The sequence below is a fragment of the Ictidomys tridecemlineatus genome, chromosome 2 (genome assembly GCF_052094955.1).
Source record: "Ictidomys tridecemlineatus isolate mIctTri1 chromosome 2, mIctTri1.hap1, whole genome shotgun sequence".
NCBI classification, from domain to species: domain Eukaryota; kingdom Metazoa; phylum Chordata; class Mammalia; order Rodentia; family Sciuridae; genus Ictidomys; species Ictidomys tridecemlineatus.
Window position 1 is genome coordinate 30145135 of NC_135478.1, and position 12681 is coordinate 30157815.

At 40.3% G+C, this 12681-nt stretch overlaps 1 protein-coding gene across 13 annotated transcripts in view; it reads left to right on the forward strand.

The window, feature by feature from the left end:
* Gadl1 (glutamate decarboxylase like 1) overlaps window positions 1-12681 on the forward strand; it is a 494905-nt gene that overhangs the window by 336961 nt on the left and 145263 nt on the right. Inside the window, exon 5 of one of the 13 annotated variants that reach the window (XM_078038246.1) lies at window positions 7115-7237. The exons of the other annotated variants lie outside the window; for them this stretch is intronic. The gene's annotated coding sequence lies outside the window, so the exon portion shown is untranslated. The remainder of the gene's footprint in view (window positions 1-7114; window positions 7238-12681) is intronic. 13 annotated transcript variants of the gene reach the window in all.

The window sequence follows — 12681 nt, forward strand, 5'->3', positions numbered from 1 at the left end:
TCCTTCTCTAGAAGTCCACGTCCTTTTCCATCCTTCTGTGGTAGAAAGGACATGGAAGGGGAAAATGCCTGAAAGAAAACAATATCTCAGAAGTTGGCTCCTGAGAGCTCTCTCTTCCCTACTCTCTTCTTTCACCCCGAGTTTCTGAGGATTCCTGAGTGACTCTGCTGCTCCATGATGGTGGCTTCTGTTTTCTGTTCATGGAACTTTTCTTTTGGGTTTTGAGCAATGAGCAGATAGAACACCTAGCTATCATTTTTGTACACTAGTAACCATTACTCTGATGAGGAAATACCCTCTCCACTGTAAGAAATTATTACCCTGGCTTTGACAGCAATTGCTTTTAAAGTTTTACTGTCCATGTGTGCATTCTTAGACATAATAACTCACTGTCACCCATCATAATCTATGATATGCCTATTTGATACGCAGATTTCCTCTCTCCTCTTATTCTGTTCCTATAATTTACTTGGTGAAGAACCTGGGCCATTTGACCTATAGAATTCCCCATAATCTGGATTTTGTTTCTTTGCACCCATGGCTTAAATTATTTTCTTAAAGATTGCCTTCTTTTGAGCTCTGGCTTATGTCACCCCAACCCCTCTTCCTTCTCAGTCCTTGCCTGAATGCAATAGGGTCTATTATTTATCAAATCCTAGAAGATTGAGGTGACACACCATGTTGGATTCTAGACTGCACCAGTTACTGAACTCTCAGCACCACAGTTACTAAATTATAACCTCTATCTTGCTGCTGAATTCTCTGGTCTAGCTTCCCCGTCCATAACTAGTAAGTTGCTTCCAGAGTTGCAGGGAGCCTTGCCTTGCACAGTCCTGGTGAATAATCCACATGAATAATTATCACTGGCTTGGTCATTGTAAATGCTTTCTCTATATTCACTGCTCCTATTATGATTATTCTCATTCAGTGGAGAGAAGAGGCAGGCTGCACTGAGGCTCCAGTGTACCATATCAACTCAGTGTCCCGGCTTTTGTCTACTGCCTACTTGATGCTTCTGCTGGAGCACTAAGCCTGGACTTCATGTGCAGCAATACCCCAGAGCAATCGGGATCCCCCAGTCTTCTCGGCATGAGATAGCAGTGGTTGCGCAACACAGCAAAAGGTTGCAGCACCAGTCATTGGCATGGGGAGAAGTTTGCATTCTACTTCCACTTCCACAGGCTGTTAGAACAGCACTGTTTAGGTCACCAGGGCCCTCTCCCACAATGAAGCCTCTGTTTCAGACATCACTAACCATCCCACTCTGCATCCCAGCCCTGGCTGTCCTTTCCTCACCAGAGCATGTTTGTTCTTGTGCCTATTTTTTTTTTTTGTTCTTTATAATGTGAAACTGTATAGTTGCTTTCTGGAAAGGCCCTTGTTGGTTTCTGCAGAATCTCTGGATACTGTGATTAGTCTGAAAAAGCAGTATCGTATTGTTTAACATGTAGAAATTTCTCTGTAGTGCCGCTTCCTTTGGACATAGCTAGTCCTCTTGGTTATGTTGCATTCTTTCATCTGATTCTTAAATTCTACAAACAAGCATGAAATCATTGTTATCTACTAGACTTATTATTAGACAGTTATTATATTTCTCCTATTTAACTCCTCAAATATTTCATTAACTTCTCTAAACATTATGATGAGTTGGTTAAAATTGATGCTTGCATTTACTAATTATTTTAAATATTAGTAGTTGGGTGCATAATTGAGCAGTTTTGCAAAATTTTCTTTTGTTAAAAAAAAGTGTAGTTGTAGATAGACACAGTACCTTTATTTTATTTACTTATTATTATGTGGTGCTGCGTATAGAACCCAGTGCCTCATACATGCTACACAAGTGCTCTACCATTGAGCTACAACCCCAGCCCTCAAACTTTTCTATTTTAAGCTTTTTTTTGATAATATTAATTTTTTAAATATTTTCTTCTGTTATGTTTTTGTATCTATTAATTTTTAAGCAATTATTTTTCTCATTATCATCATCATCATCATCACTATCATCATAAAGCATTAGTGGGTATGAATTATTTAGAAATAAGGATTTGTTTGAAAAATGGACATGTTGAGAATTATTTAAATTATAGTAAATTGCAAAATAGTGCATAGAGCAAGAGCTCTATGGAAAGTAATAATTGGAAAATAATAATCCATTTATACATAGGGAACTGGAACTGAAAAAAATATGTATCTAGGGATTAAAGCTACTTGTGGATGATAGGATAGATCATGGATTTTTCTTAGCTCCTTCTGCTTGTTTGCATTTTTTGTAGTGAATCTGCATTGCCTTTTTACAAAAGGAAAAAAATGTGGAAGAAGAGGCTTGGGATGGGGTTTTTGTTTGCTTAAATGTTTTTCTCATTCATTTTAGTCCAGACTTTCCCGTTGTATTCATTTGGGTTGGTTTTCATCTTTCTTAAACAGGCATGAATGTCACTTCTATTGTCCCAAAATATCCTTATACTGGATTTTGAAATTGTTCTAATTAATCTCCCATTACTGAACACTTATGTTGTTTCAATAATTTGTTTTATAATAAACAAGACAGAGCACAAAGCAATTGGCTGAAAATTAATTAAAAATAGAGAAGAAAAAAATTAGGGGAAAACTACCATTCTGGAAAAGGATTGTAAGGCATATTAGAAAGTTGAAAATTTGCCCAGGAGTGCATCAAAAGTATGAGTTCTTGGAAATGCAATGTCTGGAAATATTCAACATTTTGACAAATGGCCATCTTAAACAATTGAATGGAATCCAATACCTGCTGTTGGGCAAACCGTGGGCTGCTATTAGGGCTGTGAGCGGGGAAAGCCAGGCTTTGAGTTTTGATTTCAGGTAAACTGAAGCTCAATTTGTGAATAATAGAGTGAGGTCCATTCACACACCAAATACAGTGAGGCTATGAGGGACATTACTTACTTCATGATTTTTGTGAGGATTCATGGGTAGAGCTTATATAAAAATACCTGGCACATTGAAGGCAAGTTATGTCCTACATTCCTCTTTCAATAAATATTTATTGCCTTGAATTGTAGGGATAAATAAGCATGGCACTCTGTGGGGAGTATGTTTCTAAATGTAGCTTAGTTAAAGTAAATCCTCCAAACAAAATAACAAACACACTGTATAATGAGGTGGGAAAACCTTTGACTTCTATCATTCTTAAGAGAGTAATTGAAAAGGGGCAATTGTTTTTAAGATTCTTCTGGCTCGGAACTGAAGCAACTCAGGTAGGCAATGCAATAGAAAAATATACTATGGGAGATAGAAATTTTTTTCTATTGGCTAAGTTACAGTGATTGAGGTAGATGTTTTCCTAAACTTATACAGAGACAGATTTCATCTCTGGTGGATTTAGGAAACTGTAGTTGGTCCTATTTGTGCCACCACTGTTTTAAAAGCTGTGCTGCAGATTGCTCAGGAAATGAATCTCAGAGTCTCTACTATGGGTTTTTGCCTGACTCTCATTTTATGAACAATATTGCAAAGTTCTCATGGAACAAGATTGTCAAGGGGCAGGCATGATGTTCTACCAAATCCCAGCTGTGGGTTTAAGTCGTTTACTTAAAATTATCTGGTCTGTGATTACTGTGGCTAAGGCACTTCAAGCTGGGAATGGTACCCAGCTAGTTTTGGTTCTCAGACAGAAAAGGATAATATGGAATACATCTTTATGGACCAATTATGGTTTCTTATTGACTGTGGAATGGAAGATTGTGTAGACTGAGACATGGGTGCATTTGGAGTTGGGTAAGTAAATAGGATATTTAGAATAAAGTGGACTAATTCCTGTGGGTTATCAGCGGTCTCTTCCACAGCTGGCTGTCTCATTGCTAATCTCCTTAAAAGTCAAGCACTTAAACTTTTATTTTTAAAAGTCATGATTTACAGTAGTATCAAAAAGAACACTTAGGAATAGATCTGATCAAGAAGGTGGAAGAATTGAACACTGAAAACTATAAAACATTGCTCAAATAAATGAAAGACACAAATAATTGGAAAGACATCCTGTGTTCATGAATTGGAAGAAAATATTGTTAAAATAGTTATACTACCCAAAGCAGCCTACAGATCCAGCACAATTCCTACTAAAATGCCAATGATATTTTGGGGTAGAATTTTAAAAAATGACTCCTAAATTTATATGAAATTTCAGTTTTGAAAACAAAACAAAACAACAACAAAATAAAATCCAAAACAAAGTGGAAGGACTCACACTTCTGTGTTCTGGAATGTTCTTCCAGAAGCGCATGTGTTGAAGGCTTGGTCCCCATTGCAGCCATGCTCAGAGTGGACGTTCTTGGAAAGTTATTGAATCATGAGGGCTCTGACCCCGTCAGTGAATTAATCCATTGAGGGATTCATGGCTGAATGATCACTGGGAGATGTTGAATACCGTGGGTTGTGAAAGCTGGTTGGAGAGAGTGGATGCATGGTGGCTGCCTGGTGTCTCTTCCCTGGTCCCTTCCTCTCTCTGTTCTCTTGTGCCATGCCCTTCCACCTCAATGTTCTGCTTTGCCTTAGCCCCAAATTAATGGAACCAGCTGGTGGACTGAAAGCACTGAAACAGTGAGGTTAACTAAATCTTTCCTGCTTTTACATTATTTGTCTCATGTATTCGTTGTAGTGAAGGAAAGCTAAGTAACACTTTCTGAATTGAAAACATAATACAATGACAAAATAATTGAAACAGTGGTATTGTGGCATATAGACAGACATAATGAAAGGAATATATTAGAGAGCTCAGAAATAAACCTTCACATGTTTGGACAGATGCTCTTTGATGAGGTCAACAAGACCAGTCAATGGGGAAAGAACAATCTCTTCAATAAATAGGTTTGTGAAACTGGATATTTACATGACAAAGTTGGACTTTTACTTTACACCATATACAAAAATTAACTCAAAGCAGATTAAAGATCTAGATGAAAAAGCCCAAACTATAAAACTCCTAAAACAGGAAAAGCTCCATGACATAGGACTTGGCAATGACTCCTTGGATAGGGCAACAAAAGCTCACAACAAAAGCAAAAATAGATAAATAGGATCACATCAAACTAAAAATATTCTGTACATCAAAAGACATAACCAACAGAGAAAAGACAACGCATGGGATAGAAGGAAATTGACAAACCATATATCTGCCAAGGATTTAATGTTAAGAATATGTAAAAGACCCCCACAACTCAACTGGCGAGGTCCTCAACTGGTGAGGGCCTTCTTGGTGTATAACCCGGAGACAGAAAGCAGAAGGCAAAAGAGAGGAAGAGGGCTGAACTTGCCCTTTTATAACATCAGCAGTCCCACACATAAGGAAGGGGACCGAATGGCCTAATGAGCTCTTTAAAGATCCTACCACTAAATACCATCACATTGACAATTGAGTTTCCACTTGAGTTGTAGAGGCAACAAACATTAGCACTCCCTGAGCAAGTTTAACCTTTGTGTGTGCATCTTGGCATTGTCAACGTAAGCACTGATCATATTGTAATACTCGGAGAGGTGTCCTGCTGCTTGTCCCTTAGATTGCTATTCATGGTCCATGTATCTTCTTTTATATCATTGCTGTCTCCTTCAGTACAATCTACTGTGTCAACTATACTTTCTTCTCTTAGTCATAGTAGCATCTTTGAGCATCACTCGCTATGCCTCTTGTAATGTATTGCTTTTAACAAGCTTAAGCATCATGTCATCTTCTGGAGTTTAAGCCACAAGAGGATAGGATTGTGCTGCATGTGATGTAGATTGCCGGTATGTGGGACGTGAAGAGCCTCCGTAAGAGGAGATAATAGGTGTCTGTTGCATCGACATTGTCATATTGTTTTTGCATTCTCCTGTATTCTCTTGTGTGTCCCAGATATTTGGTTTTGCTAGATAAGAAGCTTCTATACCAAGTGTATGAAAATGAAAAAAAAAAATTTTATGTAAATGTTTCTGTAATTGTTGCATAGTTACAATTCACATTCAGGAATTGAAGAAACTGATAACATTTTATGGCTGAAGACACATATGTAACCAGAGTTAACAGATTAAGTCCCAGCTTGAAGGAAAATTACAGCTTTCGACTCACTAAACCACACTGGGAGTATGACGAATCTCTGAACCTAGGGAGAGCACAGTGCCTGTCCCTTTCCTTCTCTATTCCCACTGCTCCCATGAATAGCACCACTGAGACTCAGTAGTACAGCTTACAGGGGGGTAGGCAATTCTGTTTCACTCCTTTCTCCACCTTAAGTGACTTTTAAGGAACTTTATTGAGATAGTGTTTACATTCATAACCATTACCTATTTGAGTTTATAGCTCAGTTCTTAGTGTATTTGCAGAGTTGCTGTGCTTGTACCATAACCCATGGACATGATATTTTTGAATATCATGTTCGTGAACATGTTACTGTGTTTTTCTTCTGCTGCCTCTCTGAGCACCTGCTCCCCTCTGCAAGCAGCTCTCTGCCTGGGAGAGATTAGGAGCCTTGTAAGTAGAATGCAAAGAGGAAGACAGTTGCTGTTTAGATCCCAGAAGTCAAAACAGGAGTTTCAAAACAAAGTGATGGTTTTATAAGCCATGCTATTGCCTTGAGGTGGCATTTCTAAACTCTTTCATTTTCCCTTTAACCCACTAAGCCTGATAGAGAAAATTATGGGGTCTGATCCACAGTCCAGAGAATAGACTCTGGTGCATCTTTCATGTTATCCATGGGGCTGAGGTCAAGAAAAAAATGAATATTTGACATAGAAGAAATCCATAAAAATTCTCCATTTCTGGCTTGAGGTGATAATGGGAAGAGAAAAACTGAGGCAGGAAAGAGGCAAGTGAATATACAACACAGTCTCCATGTCAGATTACTTTGGGCTCAATGGAAGGCGCGAGAAGCCAGCGGTTAGTGCGTGTGGTAGTTTTATGGAAGCATGGAAGGCAACAACAGATTGTTGCCACGCCGCTTTGTAGCCTGGTCAATGCCAAGATGGTGGCTCACCAAAGTTGGAGAGAGAGAGAGAGAGAGAGAGAGAGAGAGAGAGAGAGAGAGAGCGCTTTGCTTGAGCACCTTAGATAGTGATTCAGAAAGATCCCTTTATCTTAGAAGATGGTTAAATCAAGTCCCCTTGATTCTCCCAGGGGTCCTTCTTTGATGAGGATAGAGACAGAAGTCATGGGCATAAGCCCAGAGTGAACTACCCCATCACCAAGAGCCAAGGTGAAGCTACTTCAGCCAGGAAGTCCTGCCATCCTCTGGCCAAGGTGAGAGAAAAAAAAAACACAAGTGTGCTCAGCCATGACCACCAGGTGGGGAAGGAGAAATGATGTATACAAGAGATATTGTCCAGAGAGGAAGGTGCCAGTGTGGTGAATCCAGGGGCTCCACCTCTCTTCCTTCCCCCTGCACTTGAGTGAGACAGTCCTTTCTCCTTGTGTACCGAGAAGCTGTCAAGAAGAGTAATAGGAAAGAGAGGGGTGGATATCTGAGATATCAAACATTTTCAAACAGAAAAGCAGACCATTGCTTAAAAGGACCTTTTAATTTATTATATCTGATCCAGTTTTAACCAGATTGGACTCAATAAAGTAAATTTGTTACCTCTCTCCAGCAATGGGAACTCATGAGGAAGGCAAGATTAAATAGAGATCGAAACAAAGATACAATATCTTCTCTGAGTACCTTAGTGGCATAAAAGTAATGGCACCACAAATAGGCTTAAAATAAATGCAGTCATCTCTGTGGCCAGTGCCAGCCACTGGCACTGTCTTTGGAGAATTCAGGTGTCCAAGAGAAATATGTGCAAAGCTGGTCTTGGATCTGCTGTGGAAGGGTCTGTGGTAAGTGAGTTTAGTAGATCAGTTCTCCATATTTTAAGAGGGAAAAAGATGGGTGACAAATGTCTATCAGTCATCTTATTGCTTTAAACCAAGGTGTTCATATATTCATTTCTGCCTACAAACTCTTTATTTAAACATAATAATATAGTGAGACTCGCGATAAAGTAGCATTTCCACAGCTAAAGTAAGATTCATGGGCCTGAATAGCATATGTTCATCTTCTCCCCTGCTTCTTCTACTTCCTGCCCTGAGCCACCTCCATGAAGTTCCTGGTTTTTCAGGAAGCTTGTGGTTCTTCAGAACAGTGATGAAGACCATTTTAGAAGTGATAGAATGTGATCTGCATTAATTATGTGAAGAATAATTTAATTGAAAAATGGGCATTAGCGGTGGGATTCTTGTGAGAGGGTCATGGCCTCCTGTGGAGCATCATTTGACTGAGAGCATCAACCAGGGAAGTTCAAGTACTTTCAGTCACAGAGCTACTTAGGGTCAGAGTCAGGGCGAAGACTCTCCCACCCCAGATTTCAGAACCTTCTTTATTTGCATATCGTGAAGGCAGCTAATTAAAAGTAAGAAACCAACCCTGCAAGATACTGATTAAATCAGACTTGGAACTTATGTTTCTTTCCACTAGCATCTGAGACTTCTTGGTGCACGGCTAAGAATTTCAGCATTCAGAAGTTGCTTAATCCTAAATATTTTGGAACAACTATCTAAATTACTTGATGTTAGTCAGCCATCATTAATATTAACATCCGTTTTGATGATTTAGCCACAGCATCAACAAACTTTTAATTTCCACACTCTAGTTTTTGCCCATTAAATATATTGTGCACCGCTCCCTTTGTTTGAAGTTGTTAGCTGATAAGACTATTCCCAATTCGGCACTCTGGATGTTGGGTTGTTTGATCTCCTAATACTTTGTATTGACTTATAAAGTCAATAGAGACTTAGCTGGTATTTTATGATATATGTGTTCTTTCAATGCTATGCAGGCCAAAGAAATACACCCAAGCAACATATTTCCTTCATATGCATTTTCATCCTGGTATATTCTGTGATGCCATCAGCCCAGTTGTATTTCACTACCTAATTTGTATGAAATAGAGAAAGAGAAGAAGGAAAATCTATGAACAATTGGATTTTGTAAAATTAGTCAGTGTCCTTATTTTTCAGGTTGATGGCACAACAAAGGAGAATTTTAGAAAGTAATTGTGGAATGTAAGTGTGATGACAGTTTTGCCTCGAAGAGTTCAATACAGTATGTCAGCACAGCAGTTAATTGTTCTTTTATTGTTTCATATGTAAGTCCACTCTCCTGGGTGCAAGAGGCTGCATAGTTTAGTGGAAGAAGAAGAGACAATGAAATCAATCGTAGTCTGAATATTAGCTCTGTTATTTATTCTGCCAGCTCTGTGATCTCCATAGAATTAAGAAATCACTTTGATCTTCATTTCCATATTTGTAGAGCTGGGTATGACACTTGCCTCATAGGGTGTCATTAAGATTTATGCAAGCAAGAATGGGACTGCACACTCCAGCTCCTACGGAGGCTGAGGCAGGAGGATCACAAGTTCAAGGCCAGGTTTGGCAATTTAGCCTGTCTCAAAATAAGATTGGATTCAATCCCCAATACTGCCAAAAAAAAAAAAATGACCAAACATACATGAGCCTAAAACAGCATCTCTTTGGTTCACTGGCATTCGAAAAGTAGAAACTGTTTGTTAGATTTGGGCTTTCCAGAAGCAGACTCTGAATGGAGGATTTGAGTGTAAATAGTTACTTGGTAAAGTGATCCCAAGGAAGTAGCCAACAAAGGGTGCATGATAAAGTAAAGTGTCACTGAAGGTAACTGAGGCCTGATCTCGCTAGATAACCCCAGGTGTTAGGGAAGAGCACACACATCAGAGCTGTCCCATCTGAAGGACAAGTGACTCCTGGTTTATACATTCATTACTATCACTTACTGTTTAAGGGATGATGAGATGTGGTATTAACTTTTCAGAGCTTCAGACTTGACATATGAGAAGGAAGAGAAGCTTCTGATCAAAATAGAAAGACCGCAGGCAAAGACACAAAGATGGCCGGCCTGGGAAGCTGGCCGGCTCCCATATAGGCACATGTATGAGTCAGCTGACCAGCCACCCCACCATGTCCCTGATAACTATTGCTGCGTTGTCAGTGATGAGCTGATGTTTTCCTAGCTCCTAATTCAGAGGAGTGTTGAAACCACCTCAGACCAGCTCCAGCTCCTGAGAGTGTTCAACCTTCAGAAATATTGTTGAGCCTTATTTTTTTCCCCTCTTTTTGGTGCTGGAGACGGAAGCCAGTGTCTTATGCATACTAGGCAAATGCTCTGTCCATCTGCACCTCCAGCCCTGTAAGCCAGATGTTAAAGGATTGGTGCCATGAAATTAGCAACCATAAGAGTCTTTGCAACACAGAAACAAGCAAATGATACCTTTTTGGGTTTTTTAGCTATGTAGCCTTAAGCAAGTTACCTAACTCCTCTGAGTCTCAGTGTCCTCAAGTGTAAAATGAAGATGTTAGTATGTAATTTGTACAGCTGTTGTGAAGATTAAATACAATAAAATATCCAAGTAAAGAGAATAATGGAATAAGGAACTGGACTTTAGACAAAAATGATAATATCTAACAAGGAAAAAAGGTCTGTAAGGGGACTTGGAAATCAGAGAACAGTCACTAATCAGCCTGACAGAAGAACTGGCAAGAGCAGCCAAGTTGGATCTTATCGGGGGAATTTGGGACTCCAGACATGTCTGATTGACAAACCATGACTGTGAAAGGGGCTGGAGAAAGATAGCTGTTTCCTCCGGGTAACTGGCCTGTCTGTGGCTTAACATCCAAGCATGGAGATAAGGGAAGAAGAGAGGGAGGACCAGCCTTAGCCTGCTGGCATGCCTACGGGTACCTATTACCGTATTTGACCTTAGAGGTTGTTGGAGAGGCTGTACCTCTGCTGCACCTCTGCCAGAAGGCAGAGCCAAGAGCCACACAGAAAAAAATGGATTAGGAAACCACCACAGAAGGCAGAACTTGACCCTGTTGACCATGTGCCATGCATGCCCTGCTGGATTTCAGAACTGCGATGGACTGGTGATTGCCCTCTGCCTCCCGGTCTTTCCTGGGAGTTCTGTGGTGTCGCTATGTCCTGAATCACTATTGTATGTCGGGCGTGGTGTTGTGTTTTTAGTTTGTGGGTTGCTGGACCGAGATCAGCTGCAGCTGAGCAGCCTTATTTGCCTGCAGGCAGATTCAGATGTGAATTCTTGAATTTTGAGACTTAATTCTATAATGGGATCCAAGAGTTTTGGAGATCTCAGGATGGAAAGGGGCGTATTTTGTGGATGAGAAGAAAATGGATGATTTATGGTTAGAGGCCGGAGCGACAGATTGCAAACATGGCTTCAAAGGTCCTCCTTCCCTGCAAGCACACCGGGCAATTGGACATTGCCATCAGTCAGCAGGAGGTGAGCTGTTTTCCTGTACCCTTGAATCCAGCTGTCTTTGTGATTTGCTTTAACCAGTAGCATGTGGCAGGAGTGAGGTTGTGTGACATCTTATCTGAAACCTCAAGAGTCTCTGTAACTTCTTCCTTCGCTGCCTTCAAATTTGTGAGCAAGAGCAGTCTAATCTATTTGATAATGAAAGCCCACATGGAGAGAGAGAGGCTCAGCCACCTCAGTCTTCCCCACTGAGCTCTGCTCTGAGACAGTGAGCAATTTGAATACAGTGATGTGAGTGAGCCCAGGAAAGACCAGCAAAATCACCCAGCCAGCACCTAAGAATGAACATATTATTTTGGTTTTAAGCTACTAAATTCGGGAGCCATTTTTAATACAACTAGAGATAACTGATATGCCCTCTCAATAATTTATCTTCCTGCTTAATCCAAGTGCATTTTAGTTGTTTGTGTCTTTATGGGGTTGTTGTATTGGATAAGTGCCCAGCTATTTATAAGAGTCTTGCCAGAAATCTGACACATAACCCAAAATAAGTGGTGACTATGATGACATGAAATAAATAGTTCAAGATGCTCTTGAGGGGTGGAGTGTGGACCATCCTTAGTGGATGCGGTAGACCTGGAGCAGGAGTTCCATGAACATCAACAGCCCTGTACCCTTAAACCCCAGTTCCCACAAACTCAAAGGGAGAACATTGGCTAAATAATCTATACGTGTTTGTAAAGCTCTATATGGTCCCAAGTTCCTACACATAATTGATAAAAAAAAAAAAAATCTTGGAGTGTATTCTAGATGGATCCAAACTCCTGTTTCGATGGGTCTCAGTTGAGAGGGATAACCCATGCCAGTGTGGTTGCCATCTGCTATGGGCTATTCTGTGAATGCTCTACCTCTCAACACCAGGGCAGCACAGAGGTGCAGGTGCGTGTACCTCCCCCAGAGTTCCCATGCTGGTCACTGGAGGAACACCACCTATTATCACTATGGTGGCTCTCAGGCAGCAACAGAGTTTTAGAAGATTTGCTCTTATTTTATTCTGCATGATGTAAAAGATGAGAAGGAAGATGTTGGTGACATCCTTGGCCTCTGCCTGACTTCACTGAGCCATTCAGCTCTGGCCCCTCTGGGTACTCACAATTCAATTGTGCATTATCCCTGGGAGTGACAGAGTAGTCTTCTCAGAAGGCAGTTTAAACCACTTTGTATTTAAAGATACCCCTTGGAGAGATCTTATTGCTGTTCTAAGCAGTTTCTCCTTGTTTTTTTACAACCATATTTAGTAACTTCACCAAGGAGTTTTGGTGGGTTTTCTGCATCTGAGGGTGGCCACACAGGAATGTCCCAGGTGAGTGCCAAGGTGCAGAAGAACTAAAAGTAACT